The sequence below is a fragment of the Brachyistius frenatus genome, unplaced genomic scaffold, assembly GCF_029030835.1.
Source record: "Brachyistius frenatus isolate BFR_SWC_R1_liver_20210118 unplaced genomic scaffold, ASM2903083v1 Contig_17, whole genome shotgun sequence".
Taxonomy (NCBI): Eukaryota; Metazoa; Chordata; class Actinopteri; family Embiotocidae; genus Brachyistius; species Brachyistius frenatus.
The window spans coordinates 3,473,958-3,494,365 of record NW_027210616.1 but is presented as its reverse complement, the minus strand read 5'-3'; the positions used below and the strand labels follow the sequence as shown (position 1 = coordinate 3,494,365).

Sequence of the window (20,408 nt, the reverse complement as noted above, 5' to 3'; positions counted from 1 at the left end):
ATCGAGTCTGTCATTAAATATCGCTGTTTAAGTCATCAAGTCGGCCTCCTGAGGCTTCTCCCAGTGGAGTAGAACAGCTTCATGATTTCCATCACACTTACTTCAGCGGTGCAATTTCAAGTGGGGAAAAAAATGGTGTGGCCTGTAGCTTTCAACAAAATAATGTTCATCTTAAGAAAAGCAGGTTTACTGAACAATAGAAAACAGTATTTATGTTTTTACCCAGGGCTGCAACTAATTGCTCTCTTTGTCTAAGCAATCTAACTTGGTAAAAAAAAAAAAAAAAAATCCCATCACAAGTTTCCAGAAGTGATTTTTCAGATTGCTTATTATGTCCCCAAACCCCAAAATATTTAATATAAATTCACTAAAACCAAAGAAAGGAGACAACATGTCCACCTGATGAGCAGAAACCAGAGAATTTTAGTTTGATAAATGGTTTCAACCGACTGACATTCAAAATTGCTGCAGATTAATCTTTTAATTGATTTATAAAAACTATAAATCTAAAGCATTATTCTTTTCTATGAAGTACTGTACATTTATATAAAGCAGCATTACAAGTGATGTCTCAGTGTTATTTCTCTGACTGCTTTTCAAATGCTGCTGCTTGTAACAGAATTGCAGGTGCTCCCCCTCATGGCAACAGCCAACTGTTGTGCTAAACATGGCAACTGTAAAAAATAAAACCAGTCGATAATCCTTATTGATTTTTTAACCAGATACATTCATTGTTGCTGCATTACTGTACTGCTAATTTCATCAGTCCCTGATCTCGCCATCACACAGCCGGCACCAGGAGGCTCAGTCACAAAGTAACAGCTCCAGTGAAAGTCACCACATGTCCCGTGGTGAGGCTCCATACAAAAGGAAGCCTGTCATGTGTGAGTGTCATCAGTATGCTTCACATATTCCCGCCCCCACCTCTTCCTCGACATCAGAGGTCACTGCAGCACGTTAGCTCAGCGCTCTCGACTAGTTGCTGCCCTTTGTTGCCAGGCTGAAGGAGCTGCTGAACCCCGTCCTCTCTGGTGTTTTGGATCATCAGCTACTGTAAGTATCGGTGACAATGCACAACCACACACAACTGCCATTTTGATGCTTTTACCGCTGTAATGTTACTTCCTCAGTCAACAGGAGTGTATTAATCTGCTGCTGTAATGAGAACATCTTAATCTGTTTTAATACATTCAGTTTGGGGTTTATTTTGATTTGGATGTGTTTGCTGGTTTGTTTGTGTGAATCTATGAAGATGCTGATGATGTTACTGAGGTAACAGTCTTAGTTGGACGTGACAAGGTATGACACTTCAAAAACATCCACTAACAGTTTAGCGAACATCCAGAAATTAATCTCATAATTCATAATCAGTCTCTTCACTGACGCAAGAGTGAATTCTGGAGATGGCAAGGAGCAACTACAGGAGACATCAAATGTAGGTGTTCACGATTAGATGAACATGTTAGAAGTTAAATATGCACAATATATTTCAGTTGACTGTCCAAGGATAGAGCATATCAAATACTATTCAGATTATAAAGGGCTCTAGGTTTTATAGATTTGGGTAATAAAATGGACTTGACTTGATCTGCATTGACTGAGATTTAACAGTTTTTAAAACTATTGGTATAACTGCGTAACACTTTACATCTCATCTCTTGAAGCTCTGTAAAATATCACATCCCAACCTGTTATCTGAAAGGAAACCTTACTGTACTAACGCAATAGTTTGACATCATGGGAAATCCACATATTTTCTTGAGAATCCTTAAAGAGCACAGCAAATAGTTAGCCTAAACAAATGATTTTAAATCTTTTAATGAGTGAGCTTCAAAGGCGCTCGCAGGTGGACTTTTGTTCATGAATAAAGCTAAGCCAGCTGTTTCTAGTCTTTCAGATGAGCTAAGCTAACTGGCTGCTGGCTGTAGCTTCATATTTACTGTGCAAAAATGAGAGCCAACCAACTACGACATTAAAATGTTCTTAAGCTGCCTTCTATCAGTCCTAACTTTCTACTTACATCCCAAACTTACTAACCGAGAAAAGTAACTCATTGCAGTTAAAGGGATTCACATAAAAGTTAACAATCTGTAACTATTTCTCACCCAACACAGCCGATGGTCCACAATGCTCTGTCCCTTTTCAATGAGAGCACTCTGCTTTGCTGGCGCACTTTGCTCTGATTCACTTTTGTCGCCTTCATTTTCCTCAGTCCTTTCCTGAGCACCCCAGAACACAATCTTCTGAGCTGCATTTAGATCTGTCCAATTTTAGACTTTTTTCTTCCTTTTAATTGAGAACATTGGACGATGAATTTGCTTCATGGTCCCAATGACGTTGCGAGCAGTTTTCCCCCAGGGCCACGATGATCCTCAAACCCCTCGAATGCACTTTATTGCAAAAAAAATAAAATAAATAAAGGATTTGTTTTTCTCTTTCCTTTACCTACCTCTAACTCAACAAGACTTCACTCACACAGTCATGTGTTTTGCGCTTTTTAAAAAAAAATGTGACTGTGCTGGTGCACAAATTAAAATCACGAGACAGTGATAAAACTATGGAGAGCAAATACAGATTACTTGGAGATCCACTGTAAAAAATAATATAGTGAAAACAACAAGGCTAACTTTGACCTAAAGGCCAAAGAAAACCAGTTCGTAGCCGCCTCCCATGGGGCTCAGCCTGCCGTTACATACAGCAGCAGAGATCCTCCTGTCATGGCTGAGGCTTCGTGCACTTCTATAAGCTCCGCTCGGGAACACCCACACGCTCGCATATCTCCATTCACTACCCTTGCTTGAGTTTTGGCTCACAATAAGTGTAGGTGTTGAAAGTGATGAAGAATTACAGTAAGTAGGACAACGAGCGAGGCAACAAAAACAAGTGCCGTGCCTCTATTTTCCCTCTGATAGTTATGAATACATGAGCACATTTATCCATATGCTTATGTATTTAGCGCCAAACAGCAGAGGGAAAAACAGGGCATTGTTTTAAACGTTTGTAGCACTTTGGTGATTGCCAAATCAATCTGCCTCCTGTCGAGGGTCCAGATTTGCCATTTTTCTCTGCCCACCTTGGGTTGTATTCCGGCAAAACACACTGTCCCCTAAAGAATGCATCTCGGCCAAGATCAGAGTGGCCATCTTACATGACTGGAGAGATGACACACTGATCTGAAAACACTGAAACCTTTAATGCTCCAACAGGGGTTCCTGTGATAAAACACTGTAAACCAGCTGGCTGTCAAAACACAACAAACCTGTTTTGTTGGACAGGATATGAAGACAAAATGGACCGCAGCCACCGGAATACAAAATGAATGCTGCAAGATAAACAGTAGTTTTGAGTTCAGGATGTGTTGATAAGAAAATTAATGAGTGCTTAAAAATGAAAACCATCCTTTTGAAATAGAGCTTAAATTAATTGCTTGATATGTTGGGAAAATATTTTCCCAGCTGCTGACAGTTAACTAAATGTTCGTCTTTCAAATATGAAGCTACGTCCAAGAGGCTCAGCCTCAAGACTGGAAAAAGAGAGCAAATAGATGATATCTTCTTTGTTTCATCTGCTCAAAAAAATGAGGTGTAAAAACAACAGTTGCGGATATACGAAGGTTTATGTTTTGAACAAAAAGCCCATTATAACTCCTGGCTAGTTGCCAGGCAACCAGTAATGACAAGAAGTCACCACATCCATTCAAGAAAAAGCACAGCACAGACTTTCTCCATAAAACCACTAGCTGTTGTTTTACACTTTGTTTTTTAAACAAATGATATACAATGCGTTAATTAGAGAGGTTTTTTTTTTGTTTTTTTTTCAGTTTTTGTGCAAAGCTGAGCTAATTGTCTCTTCGCTGGAACTTCCTATTTAGCATACGGATGAGAAAGTGTTATCGATCTAATTCAATAAGATTATCGTTTTTCTTTTTAAATGGCAACTATTAGTCGATCCTGACTTCTTTTTTTTTATCATTGTAAAAATAAATCTCTGAGCTTTGGACTGTTGGTCAGACAGAAGAAGTGATTTGAAGACATAACTGGACTGGAAGAGTGTGAAGGAAATTGTTCTGTTTGTTTTTCTAACATTCTGTAAAACAGAACAGAAATATGACAAACCATTAGCTGCAGCAGTAGAAGGCCCATTTGTTAATATTTGGAAATGAGCAGCTCTATAACAAAACAATATTTTTGGTGAATTTGTGAAATTTATGAAAACAGATATCATTTTTTATATTTAATATTTTTACAACCTCTATTTTATATTCTGTAATTTATTGCTTTGCCCTGTACATGCCACTGCTGTAACGACAACATTTGATCGATCGATCGATCGATCATCTATCTATCTATCTATCTATCTATCTATCTATCTATCTATCTATCTATCTATCTATCTATCTATCTATCTATCTATCTATCTATCTATCTATCTATCTATCTATCTATCTATCTATCTATCTATCTATCTATCTATCTATCTATCTATCTATCTATCTATCTATCTATCTATCTATCTATCTATCTATCTATCTCACATAATCACAGTCAGTGTTTGTGCACAATATAAATCACAACAATGAGTAAAAACAGAACAAAACATTTGATCTCACCGACAAGTTTGTTTCATCAACAGAACAACACACACGTAATTTTCTCATCTTAAGAAGCTTTAAATTACCATCTATTGTCCTTTATATTTGTGCGTGTTGGAAAAGAAGCATGACGCCCACCCAACAGAAAGCTGTATTACAGTGTTGCACTTGCTTCACAATACAAATATTTGAAAAGAACCTCTAAAAAGACCAATCCACGACTTTTAGGTGTTAAACTAAACATTAATACATTATAAATGCCAGGCTGAATTTCTGTAACACACCAAGATATTGTTCAAGCAGCAACACCCATTTTCTTGAATTCTGGGCGCATGGATTGGTGTATTGCATCATTCCTGTCATTCAGACCGCCCCTGCCTCGTTCCCGCCTGCTCAGATATCCTAGTGAACATACGCAGGGCTTGGATTTGGCTGATTACATAATTGGAAATTTTAATGGTGAATATTAATCCACAATGGCCCATATTGGGTTTTATAAGCAGGCTGATCAGGATCTGCAGGCTCTTAGTAAGCAGCGGCAGTCGATGGACAATGACGCTCTGGGCTAGAAGAGCTCTTTATATTACACAAGTGGCGTGGCTGACACAGCAGAGCACCACTAAAATGTCTAATAATGCTGTCCACCACATACCATGGTATGTGCACAAGGTGCACATGGTGCATGGCACATGTCTCTGTTGCATTTTTAGTTGGTGCTCCTACATCACCACAGACATATTTTTCTACATATAAAAAAATGATTTGTTCCTTGAATGTTGTGTCATCGCCAAAAAAGCTCTTGGAAAACCAGAAGGCTTTGGTCGCCTGCGTATCAACATCGCAGTCTCTGGTAATTAGCGAGCTGAGCAGCAAAGCTACTGTGCAGCTCTGACTGAGCCTGCACCATGGCAACACACAGGGCTGTGTCTGAGCACAGGCTCCTCTCCTCCCCCTTTCTCTCTCCCTTGCCGTTCCTCTTCTTTACTGGCTCATCCCTTTCTTCACGCCACACCTCTCATTTCTTCCCCTCTTTTCTCCCTGCTTCGCATCCCTTCGTTTCTGCCCTTCTCCTCTCCAAATCTCCCTCCCGTGCATCCCATCCTCTCTTGCATCATCACAGCCCAAACTGACACAAACATAAAAGACACTCGCTGGCTCACATTCAGGGAGGGCTCGGCGTTGATGCTTTCTTCGACATTCTCAACACAGGACTGAGCGTTTTTACGGCATATGGCAATCAGTAGGATGTCTGTGTCCTCTCAATTTGATGTTCCTCGATGCATGCAGTGGGCATTTTAATGTCTGTATTTAATGTATTGGCAAGTTGCTCAAAGCCAATGCAAATGAACAATTTGAAAAAAATTCACTGTCAAGACGCTGTATTCCTTATTGTGTTCCCTACAACATTCACTCCCTGGCAACAAAAGCATAATTAAAGAGATAGTCCATCATCAGATCTGTATGCTCAAAATGAAGCTAGATGCAGGATTAAAGTGAAGGCGAATGAGTGGTCATTTTCAACCTCTGCAGGGACTCTTGTTAGATCTTTCCTGCTGCGTTCATTCTTATGCTAAGGTAACCTCTCATTTAACTCTTGACAAGACAGCAAATACGCCTATTTCCTAGAAATGTATTGCTTTGACATTTTTGTGGCTATGTTTGGACAACTTGAAGCACTTTATAGTGCAGGATTGTCACGTATGAATGAACCTCTGTTACATTCAAGCAGCTGATAAGCATGTTCGCACAATGCTGATTAAGCCTACAATAGTTCCCCAGATAAATCTCTCTGTATTTTACAATAAAGAGGTTTTAAATCGAATGTCTGGTGTGACTTTTCGTAATTGGCCAGATGAATAAATACTGGGCATGCTCTAATAGCAGATCGTGGGTCTGTGCATGTGACACTTCTGCTGACCGAGGCTGCTAACTGGAATGGTGATTAATTTTTTTTTTTACAAATTTCCAAGGTTGTGACACCTTTAATTTGATTTGATTTATCCACAATTCATCGACCGTTTTACAGCTGCAGTAAACAGTAGCGACGGAGTAGACTACCACGGAGCTTACATTTTCTAATGTCTTTCCCTGGCAGGATGGGGGAACAACATTTCTGCATGTTTTATTACAAGAACAGTTATTTGATCAAAACTTTTTTATAACCTAAACTTGAAATTAGCACCCTAATTCTAATAGGAAGTGGGACAAAGGGTGCAGAAACCTGGTTTCTGTGTCAAAGTCCTGTGTTTTGTGCCACAACCTTCCTCCTCAGCATCCCTTGACTTGAGTGCAGCATCAGGTCATCACACTGTGGAGAATGTTGTTGGAAAGTTGCAAACATGCTGGAATATTTCTCAAAGGCATGACCTTAACATCTCTTTCATCATGGGGAAACACGTCAATCTGATGTTCTTTTTTCATGTCTGTATGTTAACGGTTACAGATAACAGCTACATCCAATCAAGTCCAGGTCATCTAGCCTTGTTACACCAGAAAGAGCACAGCGAAGAAAAAAGGGCTTCTTGCTGCTTTAAATGTGTCAACGAGAGAGCAAGTACTTCCACACATTCTGCAGCAGACATGACACTGCTATTTCATAATAATATGTTCTTATGTATTTCCAGTGTGTAAAACACATTAAAACACAAAACTCCGGGGTTTTTTTTTTCAACACGTGTCGGCTTGCGTGACTTCAGATTAAAAACAACAAAAATTACAAAAACAGAACAAAAGTCTTGGTAGCCTAAAGCATATGTGTCAAGGTTCTACCTTTTCCTTAATGAAGACTTATGCAATTATTTTTGCAAGTTTCACAGCACTGGGAGGGAATGGAGAGAAGTTTCCCTGAAGAATATGTTTGTGAAGTAAAGCATGGCGTATATGGAGTATAAAGTAAACTATAGGATCAAGTATTAATATCAAATGTTGTTAAATGCCTCACCTCTCAGAGGCATTCCTGACGTGACAATAAAACAAACACAGGCTTAAATATATAAAGAATGGAACACAACTTAGCTTTCACAGCAAATACTCATCGGTGCTAACCAGAGCTGAGCAGGTTCAACAGATTTGCAAACACTGGTATGATCGCTTGTGTCATACTTGTAGTGGCAGTGAACTCTGAAAAAGTGTGAATTGAATATCTTTTAAGTTACATTGTGCTGAAAGGTTTTCTGGCTTTACTGTACCTAACTTCTGCTATAAGGGTCTTTCAAGACTTTTTAATCAACTGGGGGATGGACATTTTCCTCAGAGCTGTAATATATCAGTTATCCATACATTTAATGCGTTATTCACTTTGTAAATCAAAATCATTATTTCTAATTATGTATTTACTACAAAATATGTTTAACATTCACCGTTAGCACATATGTCTTGTTCTCAGGTATTTGTTTAAATATAACCTTTTAATGAAGAGTTGAGGACAACTTCACAGCATCATCCTTCATTTTAAGACAGTCCTCCAAAACACGACCACAAAGGTCTGTCGTAAAAGCAGCATAGTACGACCCGCAGTTACATTTTTTAAAGTTAAGCAACCTCCAGCGGTTGCATAAATAATGACAGTCTGGTGTCCAGAAGAAGGGACGGAGTTCATATGAAGTCTATATGATTGAAGCGTTTATTTCTTTGGAGGAACGTGTTGGGTGGACGGTTCAATAAAAAATAGACTTGGGTGCAAGTGTTTCAGGTTCCAGTTTTTAAAAAAACTAGTTTGCTGTTGCTATGACGATAAAGATTGCATAACACACAACATGTTTCAAGTAATCATTTCATCCCAAATCTTTATCTTTCCCTAACCAAGTGGTTTTTGTACTTAGACTCTAACCAGAGGCACTAATTTCAGAAACATTGCTGTGGGTCGGAAAAAAATAACCTATATGGTTATATGGTTAAGAGGACTTCCTTAGTAATGTACAACTGGGTCTGGTAGGTGAGCATGTTATAGTCACCCTGCTTGTCAGTCAAACATAAACTCAGTTATACAAAACCTTTTTGACTGGAAGCCAAAACGATCATAAAAGCCAGAAACACAACAACATAAAAACAACGTCGGCCATGAATTGAGTTATTATCATTATACAGATGTACGAACAGCTGAAACCTTCAATACACTATGAAAATCTGGCATCTTTTCTCACTAGACTTCATTTAATGTGACCCTCTGTACTGGTATTTATGGTTCACATCGTTTATCGTTTTCACTGTAAATCTGAGAATCTGGTTTGAACCTGAACCTTACTGGTCTGACTGACATGGAAATAATGTACCAATTTTGTTGAGCAGGATTGTCGCAGATGTTAAAAATTTAAAATAGGTCTGTTCAGCCTTTCCTTTTTGTGAGTCTATAGAAGTAAGTAGGACAGTTTTGCCTCAAGTCTGAATGAGCAAAAACAAATATGTTCCACATAAATTCACATCAAGAAACAACCACTATAAGTGACAGGACAAAAGATTTTCTGCAAAAATGGGTAAACGTTTTTTTCCAAAAAGAAATCCATCATGCCATGTGTGTTTATTTGATTGCCTATCTGTTTCTTCTCTCTAAACCAGTGGCAAGATGGCAGCAGCCCATAAACCTAAACTCCAGCCCTAAAAACATCTATCCAGGAATGTATAGGTGACAACATTCAAGCAATGTCCATATTGCTCAACACTTTACCTACACAAGTAAAGATATGAAGGAGACTTTGGGTTTGGCTTGTACAGGAAAACACTGTGTGACACTTTGAAGAATTAACAACAAAAATGCACAGACACAAGGAGGAAAACAAAAAGTAATAAATCCATAAAAAACAATTCCAAGGCAGAGATGTTCTACCAACAGTGTAATAAACTGTATGATATTAGGCTGGGATGGCTTATATTGCTTATATCTGTGATAGGCTGAGGGCATGCTCTTCCTTTATCTTTCGCTGTCTCCGAGATCGAGATGTGTGTTTCTGTTTTTTTCAAACTCAGCGGGTCGATGGAGTCGAGTTCCACTGATAGAAATGACTGATAATAGAAGGAGGAACTGGTTCAAAGATCATCTGTGGTTCGGTGTCCATACAATAGACATAGGTCTGGATAATGTTAGCTGTCAGCTCAGTAGGAGGAAAACAGGAAGTCATTATGAGCCAAACATATGCTGCCCCCATGTACTGTACTGTACTGTATGTCTCTATACTGTTCTCACAACAAGAAGCTGCTCATACTTTTTTTTTTTTAACTACTAAGAACTCAAAATAGATGACTGTTTCTTCAAAATATATTGTTATATGCACTAATTCAATGCTGTAACCCCAGTGCAAAGAGGCAGGAATAAGCAGCTGATTGATGACTTCAGTTTCTAAGTCTAACAAAGAATATGCCAATGGAAGGTTAAAGATAATTACATAAACGTAATCTACTGCAATATTCAGTTTGTTTTAAAACAAGCCACCATGAAAGCCCTCACTCCAGTTTTCTGTACAACTAAATCAGTGTAGAATTTGACAAATTTATCGGGGTTGTGAGTAATGATGGATTAATATTTTCCCAGATGTAGTCACATTGGAGGAAAACTAAATCTGCATAAAAAACAAAACAAATTTAGCCTTTTTTTATGACCTGGTTCTTTTTTCTGGCCATAGTTCCCATTGGTTAAGATTACATATTAATGACAAACATAATTGCTAAAAAAAAAAAAGAAAAAGTGGGCCACAATTAAAAGGCATTATCTTTGTGATTATTTTTGTTTTCAATTCATACAAAAAAAAAAGTGTATAAAAGAATAGGAAAGAAAATGTATAAACTATGGGATCACCCAGGCTTGTTTGCACTGTTGAGTAGGGCTGGGTGATATGGCCCTAAAATAAAATTACTATACACTATTTATGCAATCATGATGGGAATAAATACTATTCCATTACTGATTTCAAGAATGTACATTTTTAACAAAATAAGTGTTATGGTTTTGTATGTCAGCATAAACGCAAACACTTTGCCTTCAAATATTCAGTAACAACTAACACTGGTTTGTTGTACATCTGATCTTTTGTGATAAAACTACTTGACGCTACTGAAGTCAATCCTCTTTTTTTAACCAACTCCTCCACTGGGAAGCTGCTTTCAGCCATGCTTGTTGTTGCTAGCGTACGTCATGCCATTACACTGTGTCACAGTATGAGATCATTACATCAACAAGTCAAAATATGACTTTGAAATGATCACAAAATGAAATATTGTTCATCATATTAAAAATCATGACAATATTATCATGCGTGATATGATATCGCACAGCTATTGTAGACTCAGAGGTATTGTGTGACAAGCAAAGTCCCCACAACCTCATAATCTGTACTGTAAGTAAAATGTTATCATGACTAGATGGTGAACCAGACTGTGACAGAATCGCAGATGGATATAATGTAACAATTTATTAGACATTATCTACATTATATCGAAATTATAACTATTACCAATGATCTTCCTGTTGTATTAAAGCATGCAACCAGACAAGATATAGCCAGATTTAAGTAATGTAGGTAAACAGCTTTTCACAAAAAGGCAATTTTTGTGAAGCACTTCATGTCATACATGTAAATACATGCAGTAATCACACTGTTGCACAGTAGTGTTGTTTGATGCTGCTGCATCCAAATACTGCTCTGCACCCAAAACGAAACCTTTGATTTGTACTATGTATGAAAAAAGAAAGAGTGGAGGAGGAGCAGGCCAGTGGAAGAAAGGAGGGGGATGATAGAAATGAAGAACACTGAAAAACACACACACACACACACACACAAACACACACATAAAAATGAGAGGCCAGACCAAATGGCTGAAGGGCTGCTTGGATTATGCATTAGACAGAGATGGCACTCAGAGCAGCTACACATGGTAAGAAACGCACTGCTTTGCCAAATGTCCTCCACACACACACACACACACACACACACACACACACACACACACACACACACACACACACACACACACACACACACACACACACACACACACACACACACACACACACACACACACACAACACACATACACACACAGAAAATGGAAGACAGAACAACAAATATTTGGTTTTGTGTACGATAATTTACCCCCAAAACATTTAATGCTCGTCATTAATTAGAGTGCAGAAGATTTCCTTTAAAGCAGGATGGCCACTGACCATCAGTGCAATACTGAATGATGTGTCCTTTATATCACATATGCATGAAGGCAAAGACAACACAGTAAAATTGAGTGTCAAGGTACAAAGATTTCTGAATACTTAGCAATGAATGAGCCAGGAACAAAAGGGAACCTGTTATGCTCAATTACAGGTTTTTTATTCTTATTCTGGGACTCCATTAGAGTAGCGTTGCATGATACACATTATAAAAAATAAATAAATCCTTATTTATCTTATTCTGGCGCTTTACGCAGCCGCTCAGTTCATCCTCTCGTTGAAACAATCATTTGAAGCTTCTGTCTCTTTAAGGCCCTCCTACCTAACCACCCACTTTCTTCTGATTGGCCAACTTCCAGGAAGCCTGCAGAGCAGCAGCACCCTGTACTTGTGACCCCCCCGCCTCAGCATCAAGCCAGTGTGGACAAGAAAACTGTAAACTGAGATCATTTCTTTTTCTTGACTTGAAGTGAAAACTTCACAAATACATCCAGACAAATTTAAGCCTGAATCTGATCCGGAATATTAGAATGGACAGCAGCAAAGATCCGAGCAGGATGTTTGGTAAATATCACGTTCATTACCTGCTCATTGTGGGTAATACTCCTGGATTTAATCTTTCAATCATAAGTTGTATTTTTTTTTTTCAATATATTAGGTGCACACATGAGTTTAGGCATAACTGTTTTTGTTATTAAAGACAGACTGAGTATGGATGGGCATGTCCCTGTACTTCATGGTGTGCTGTTCCTGGAACAGATGACAATATATAAAAATCTGTGACAAGACAATGTCAGTTCATTGAATTGAGTGTTTAGTGCAGTCTGAAGCCTGAATTTTTTTTCCTCAAAGCAATTTATATTACATATGTTTACGTCATTATCATGATTTGAAACTTTGGACACATTTAATAAGTTGATCAAATTTGACATTGTAACACTATGGCAGACATTTTCTCTTTAAGCAATAGCTATTAAGTACTTCCTGAAAACTGAAATATAACCCTTTTAAGGGAATCTTTAAAGAAATATATGAGAGCGAATGTGATAGTGTTCGATTTAGAATTTTCCACTGTGATTAACTGTCTGGGAATTTTCTTATAATTGACCAGGAGGAGTACCTGTTATGAAGCTCAGTGTCGAAACTAAGTTCTGTTTTTGCTACAGAAAGAAATGTATCTCAAACTCAAGTATCACGCCGGCAATAGCGAACCGTAGGCTTTTAATATACCTTTAACTTTATAAATCAGAGCTGACATTCAAATACTAGCCAAGTCTTTAGAAATGGCATGAAGTAATAAAGGCCGGGTAAAAGGAAATATTGAGAATGACCTTCACTTTCATAAACATATGAGGTTTCGATTCCGCATAATGTAGGCTACATTTCCATAACGCTTACTCCATCTGTACCACAACAGCGTCACACTTAGAAATGCTCTTCTCGGTTACTAATTACGATCATTTCATTCTGTCACATTTTATCAATCAATATCAAATTACTGTAAATTTACCTCAACACTTCCTGCAGATGTTTTAAATTAAAAGCCGCCTTAGAATGGGAAAGATTACGCCTTTTGAGCCACAGGAAGGCTCTTAACATGAAACATTTAAGCAGGAAGCGTCATTGACAGCATCTCAAAAGCATTTAAAAAAAAAAAAAGAGAAGCAAATAGAAATAAATAGGCAATGAAAACAGCAATTCTTTTAGAGAAACCAGGTGAGTATAACATAATTACATTGCTGTACTGTTGAATTTGTTGTAAGGCCTGGTGTTCTCTGCAGTTGGGATAAACCCTGACCGTATAGCCAATATTTGACTATTTACAATTCAGATTATCACAAATACCTAACATCTAAATAAGCAGTAGATACTGCTCACTAACATAATATCTACTGTAGCAGTATGTTTTATACAGTCATTGATTTTAAATTATTGGGAATTATTAGTTCGTAATTCACCTGTTTACTCCTGTTTCTTTGGGACTGACTGCTCAGGGTTTTGTGTACCTTATTGTAAAGTGTTACCAAAATAACAGCTGATATGATGGTTGAATAAAAGCACAAGCACTGTTGAAAGCACCCACACACCCCCACAAAAATGAAGAGGAGTCAGAAGGCTTAAGGACTAGCTCTTCACTCTTATTGATTGGATATACACATATTCCATGGCAGCATGTGGGTGATGGAACTGGTGTACTTCGCTGAGGATGCTAACACATTCTTGCTAAAAGGAGTCAAGCATAGCAGGAAGAAAAAAGCTTTTATATCTGTACATACAGCCTGTCACAATCTGCGATCGCTTTAATTAGAAGCAACAGCAAGGTACAGCATTTAACACTGCCATCTCATTCCATCAAAGGACCCGTGTCCCTCGCTTCTCACTCTAACAGAAAATCTGAAAGCTTCCATCGCTGATTCAGGAGTCCAGTCTGCCCTGCACAGCAAAGCCACATTTCTAGACCGGTCCCTACTGTGATCAGCAAAAACCCCTAAATAAAACAAAGCAGGCAAGCAAACAAACAAACAGCGTTCCCCTCCCTTCTCCTTTCTTCTCTTCTCTCCTCCCCTGGCTGGCAGCGAGAGCCAGTGAGGGGAACAGGCGAGCTGATATGGGGCTGAGCCCTGGCAGGGCCTCTGACAATGACCATATGGATCACAGGGGCATGGCAGCCTCGGCTTCCAGCAGGACACACACCTCCTCACACAAGATCTGCAGCTTCAGGCTATCGCACCTGTAACACTGTACAAAAGCCTCTATATACATCACATTGCTGCAGCCGAACCGCAGTAATGAGAAAACCAGTTGATGAGCATAAATCTGCGTTGGCAGAAGACAACAAATTCCTCTGAATCCAGCATTTCAAAGAGAACCTCCATGTTGAAACAATATGAACAGATTCAGCCTGTGAACGCAACACAAAGGTAAAGAACAACAGAGCCGCTGAGCGGAGGCTTTTAAGGGACATGTAGGAGGTGGGATTCAACACATTTCAGGTTCTGGGTCACAGCTATAGCAGCTCGCTGTCATGGATCAAGCTCTTCAGCTCCCATAATGGTGGCCGGGCTGTCAAAGTCTCCACAGCGCGCTGACGTCAACGTCTGACTGGCCTTTTTTCAGGCGCTTCGTCCCTGCCCCCTTTTACAGCGTATAAAAAGCGAACTTCTGTCAAAGTGGAGTGCAGTGCACCTTGTCTCCCTTGCTTTGTAGTGCGTTTCCCATGATTCACCATCCTCTCCTTAGCCCCGAATTCTCAGAGGTAAAGAACACTTTGTTTTTGGGTAAAGGTCTGGGTAAGGTAGGAGTGAGTGTGCTTGTACTGTGCGTGCGTGCGTGTGCGTGCGTGCGTGCGTGCGTGCGTGCGTGCGTGCGTGCGTGCGTGCGTGCGTGCGTGCGTGTGTGTGTGTGTGTGTGTGTGTGTGAGTGTGTGTGAGAGGGGGGTAGTTGGGTATGAGGTAGGGTATCAGACAGGTGAAATTAATTGACGTGCTCTGAATTTGTATGAGATCAGTGAAATGGGCTGTTGGCATCTGAACCCTCCTGTCTATAGCAGTCTTTCAAAAATCGACTTAGGCAATGAAAAATGGTTAAAATGTGGTGTTTTACTGTGTGTACATCTACCACAGCTATAAGTGTAAGGACAACAGTTATTTTCTAGACTGAACCAAACATCTATATCTACAAATTTCCTTTTCATTCACACTCATTCATTATATGGTTTCATTGTACAAAACTTGGGAGCGCTTGCATACTTAAACATGGTCAGAGCACATCTTATCTGAATAAACCACCATGTTGATGTCATGATGTCACAAACTTTGATTGCTGCAAACCAAATGATATTAAATCATCGTGAGATGTAAAAGATCTAATCTGTCTCAGGATCCTCACTGCTGTTTAACTGTGACAGTTTTGGAAACACAGTGGTTCTCATGATACGAGCTGTCAATTTGTCACTAGTTGGCAGAAAAAGGTTCTCAACCAATACCATCATTTTATTTTGGACAAACAAGGCAACCCTTACTTAAGTAGTAGGAGATGATCTTCTTCTGTACTATTTTGGCCAACAGGTTTAGCTTTAAACGCAGCTCTTTCCTTAAACCTAGTGTGAGATATAATGATAGATTTGTGTCATTTCTGGTAAGTATTTCACACTGTGTGCAGCAGTTCTAATATACTGTACCACAGTGAGTAGCGATAGTAAGAACATGAAGAGCGCTACGGTAGATTTATGAACTTAAGTTGTTTCAGTCAGAGTGTAGAACTGTTACAGTAGTCAGAGGAAGTGGAATTTGTCACAAATGAGTTTACAACCTTTGCTCCTGTGAGACCGGAACTTTCTGCAAAGAAAAGATTCAAGCAATAAGATCCAGTTTAGCGGAGTTTCTCCCTTTTGAAAGGGTGAGGGAGATGGCAAATCATGAGAAAATTGGAGCACTTGTCTGTTACAGGTTTGAATACAGAGCTTGAGGTAAAGTATAGACAGATTATGGAGGAGTAAAACTGTTTCTGCCTGTTTTTGAATTGCTAAATTTGAAAAATGTTGGTTGGTGAGAGTGTAGTCAGACCTGTCTTCACCACGCTGTGCCAGTGTTAGAGAATGGTCTGGTTGCATCCATATAGCATTCTGGTATAAGTCAGATGCTCTGGCTTCTTTATATTTCTTTAAACATATCACAGTCATGCAGCAACGGTCCCTTCACAAAATAGTGTTGGAGGGGAACTTGTCGGACAACAAAATAATTAGGGTTTTATATTTTTATGATGTATAATATTTTGTCAGAATCATTCAAATTATTGGCATAAAATAAATTGCACCATTACACAGAAGGCTAAAAAAAAAATGACATGCAAAGCTATTAGAGTCGGCTCATCACTTCTATTTAATTTAGTAAATGTCCAGCTTCCACTTGGTGCTTACATAACAAAAACACCTATATTAATGTCAACTATTCAAATCAGTAAATACTGACTAGTATATAACTGACTAATCCAAAAAGAGAGAAGATCGAAAAAAATTTGGAGTGCTTAAAAGAAACAACAAACAAGCCAGTCAAGTGTCACATCTAACAGCAACCATCACCACTGCTCCATTAAAGAGGCAAAAGAATGCACCTGGTACACAATAATCTGCAGCGAAGAGATCTACCAATTCTCTCACACCTCGAGACAATTGTTCAACGCTATTGCGCAATATATAAACTAAATACAAAACGATGTTATCCCAATCTGCCGGGCACCAACACAAATCATCATCTTGACCCTTTTGACAGGACGGAAATACATTATGACCAAATGGCAGCCCCGCGTCACTGCACCACCTGTGACGTGAAGGAGATCTACAGCCAAAATTGTGTAGGTAAACAAGCAAATGTTGCGTGTCTGTTCAGAAGAATAAGCTTACATCAAATTCCTGCTCTCCTGATGTCCTCAATTCTTGAGGTTAAGGTTTGCCCGGCCTCATGAGGAGCCAGGGAAGATGGAGGCTCTCTTGACATTTTTTTTTATTGGACCTCCAGCTCAGCATCATCCACAACTTCCACTGCGGCTTTTAGATTTTTTTTTTTTTTTTTCCATTCTAACACCTGTAAACGAAGGTTTACAGGTTTCTGTACTATCCCCTATTCTTACTTTACTTATTGTCATAAGAGCAAGGGCAAGTTGGGAATCTGCTGCCTTTCTGACTTATCGATGACGGAAATCTCTTATTTGACACTTAAAAACAGCCGTGCAGTAATTATGTGTCACACAGCACTGACTGTATGGACAGGAACTTCACCTGCAGGACTAATGAAAATGTCATCCATCTTGGCGGGACCATCCAGGATGGATACGCTGAGTGCACTTTGATTCAGATCACACTTCTTGCCTTTTTTTTTTTTTTTCTAAGACAAATTCTTAGATAAATCGCTCTTGATCTGATGAGAATATTCCAGGTTTTAGATGGAGCCTTTCAAGATCACAGTAGGGGATCCAGCTCAAGACATCTGGACATGGAGCACATGTAAATCCCAACCTGTTAATACCCTCTGCGTTGCTGTTACAGGAACGGCAAATCAAATCCAACCGAACAAAATCTCATCAGACAGATGACACCGATAAATCAATGTGACTGTAAAAGACACACACACAAACATTTCTGATCAAGGCCTGAAGGCTTTCAAGTCGTAATCACCTGGGGGAGGTGTTCGACATGGAACGCCCACCGTGTCTGTGCGTTAATTTAAAACACTGCTGCACACTACAGAGGCCTGTAATAAACAATAGGTCTGGCAAAGCAGTTTGGACTAAATCTTGATGCTAATAAATAAAGTAAAATCCAATTAATATTTAAAGCTAATCATAGCCACAGAGTTGGAGAACACACAAAGACAGATTGGAGCCCGCGGGGTGGGGGGGAGCTTTCTGACTGATGCTCCCAGGAGACTGAGGTCTCTACTTTTCTCAGATTTAAATTCAAAAGCTCTTGTTTTAAAGAATGCTCCGTATAATCCAAGCTGAAATCATCCATAATTAACCTAGCAAGCTCCAGACAAAAGCGGCACAATTGTTTTGTAAATAGATGACTGGGAGAGACAAACAAATAATATGGCATCATTATGTCTTGGGGTGTCTAATAATTTCCTCACACATACATGAAATGTCCATGGCTACAGAAGCCATTTAAAAATGTCAATGATCCAGCTATTAAAAAGGCAGCTAGGATAATTCTGAATGACTGTGCAAGGTTATTGCTTTTCATCACGCAGGCATCCAAAAAACACGAGTTGTTATGAAAGCTATAAGATGATGTGTGGTTGGGCGTGTGTGATCACTGCCGTGTTCTCCGGCTGTGTCGTATAGGTAGTGGGGGGAGGGGTAACATCCACATTTCCCAACGAGGATGAGCAACGGTGACTGAGGAGAACTGGGGGGGTGGGAGTGGGGGTGTGGGATGATGGTGGGTTTCGTTACCGTCCATGCACCGTTCACAGGAATGGGGAGCACATACTGGCTATTCACATGCCCTGTTTGAAGAGACGGAGGGACAGATGCTTGTCCACAGTGTCAGTACCTCTCTTGCTTCTCTCTGACAGCACCACCAACTGCCTCCTCTTACATAACCCCCTCCCCCTCTTAAGGGCCGCTGACTGCCTTTATTGGCTTATTTCTCTCTTTTTCAACCTTTACATTTTTACCCCACTGAACGCCCCCCCCCCCTCTTCTCCCCAGCCCCTTTCCGTCCCTGACTCAATTTTATTCAGATGTAAGAAATGTAGATGCTCCTGCAGTTAAGCTGGCTGCATGGACATTTTCTCTACGAGCTTATTATGAGGTGTATGTTCGCATGATACAGCAAGGCAGTAAAGATCCTTTGACAGAATAGCACAAAACAGGATTTATCTATCTGTTTCGACAACATAAGATCCATACATGAATCACCATGCAGTCGAAAGACACATTTCATCAAGCACATTTTCTCCATTGGAAGTTGAGTATTGAATAAATATGCTGGAAATGAGCAGTAGAATAAACAGGGGGGGGGGGTTGGTGGTGTAATACCGATGGAGAATAAAATCTCCATGTAAGCAATAAATGCTTACATAATCACATCTGCTGTGAGCTTTCAAATGTGTGAAACATGAAACACGCCTGATTGGACTGGATGCAGCTGCAATGCAATATATTGTAATGCAACATGATGCGAGAGGAAACATCCATTTCTTTCTGCCTCCTCAAAGCCAAATTCTCTCCTTGGTTGTAGTAATCTGCGAATATCAGCCAGGTTGCGGCTCGTATGAGGGCTCAGCTCAGGAGGATCTCTTCCCATTCTGCTACTGAAATTCTAGCCTCCATTTTCTTCTCACCTTCCTTCTTTCCATTCTTCATCCCAAAAAAAACACCATCAGACATGAACGGAGGAAACAAACGATGCAGTGGCTTCACTTGCCGCAAATACCAGACTGCATAGACACATACTCATGCACAGCAAGAACCATTCCTTGAATCTCATGCTCACCAAGCTTCCCTTCCCCCACCCGAGCTCACTCTCATGCTCACATACATGCACCTTGCTTAATTAAAGACTGTGCTTCTGAAGCTGTTCTGACCTTTTATCAACTGTAATTCATAAATACATGTAAATAAACGGAGATAATAGACACAAAATGGGGCACATGTAGAGAGGCAGCTCTATTCACAGTGTAGCATGTAAGACAGGGAGCATATAGACACAGATTGCCTCTGATTCTCTATTTGTATTATACAACACAAATATTATGTTATGAGAAAAAAAAACGACCTGAGAAATAAAAATAGAACTATCAGAGATCGATGTCATCATCTCTTCCTCTACTCTGAACTCATGAGACACAATCCTACGTTTAGCAGATGTCTGAGAAATATATTTCTCGCGTGTAATTTCTTACAAAGTCAGCCTGTAATGTTGATTACAGGGTGACAATGTTGTAATGAGTTGCCAGCTTGATTGATAACATCCAATAATTACAAAGTGCATCTCAGTGCAGCTTCAATGAATGAAAATGCACCATTTTTTGGCCTATGGTAACTGCATCAGCATAAGGCTTTGACGACACACTCTAGGTGTGTTAAATCTATAAGCATTAGTCATCTGCATCATATCCAAACATGAAGATCATGTACATGTGTGTGCAGTGGAATTAGATC

The 20,408-nt window shown here is 39.5% G+C and overlaps 1 protein-coding gene across 5 annotated transcripts in view; it reads right to left on the bottom strand.

Moving 5' to 3' along the window:
• Positions 1-20,408, bottom strand: part of dlg3 (discs, large homolog 3 (Drosophila)) — an 82,314-nt gene that overhangs the window by 39,234 nt on the left and 22,672 nt on the right. The window lies entirely within an intron of this gene.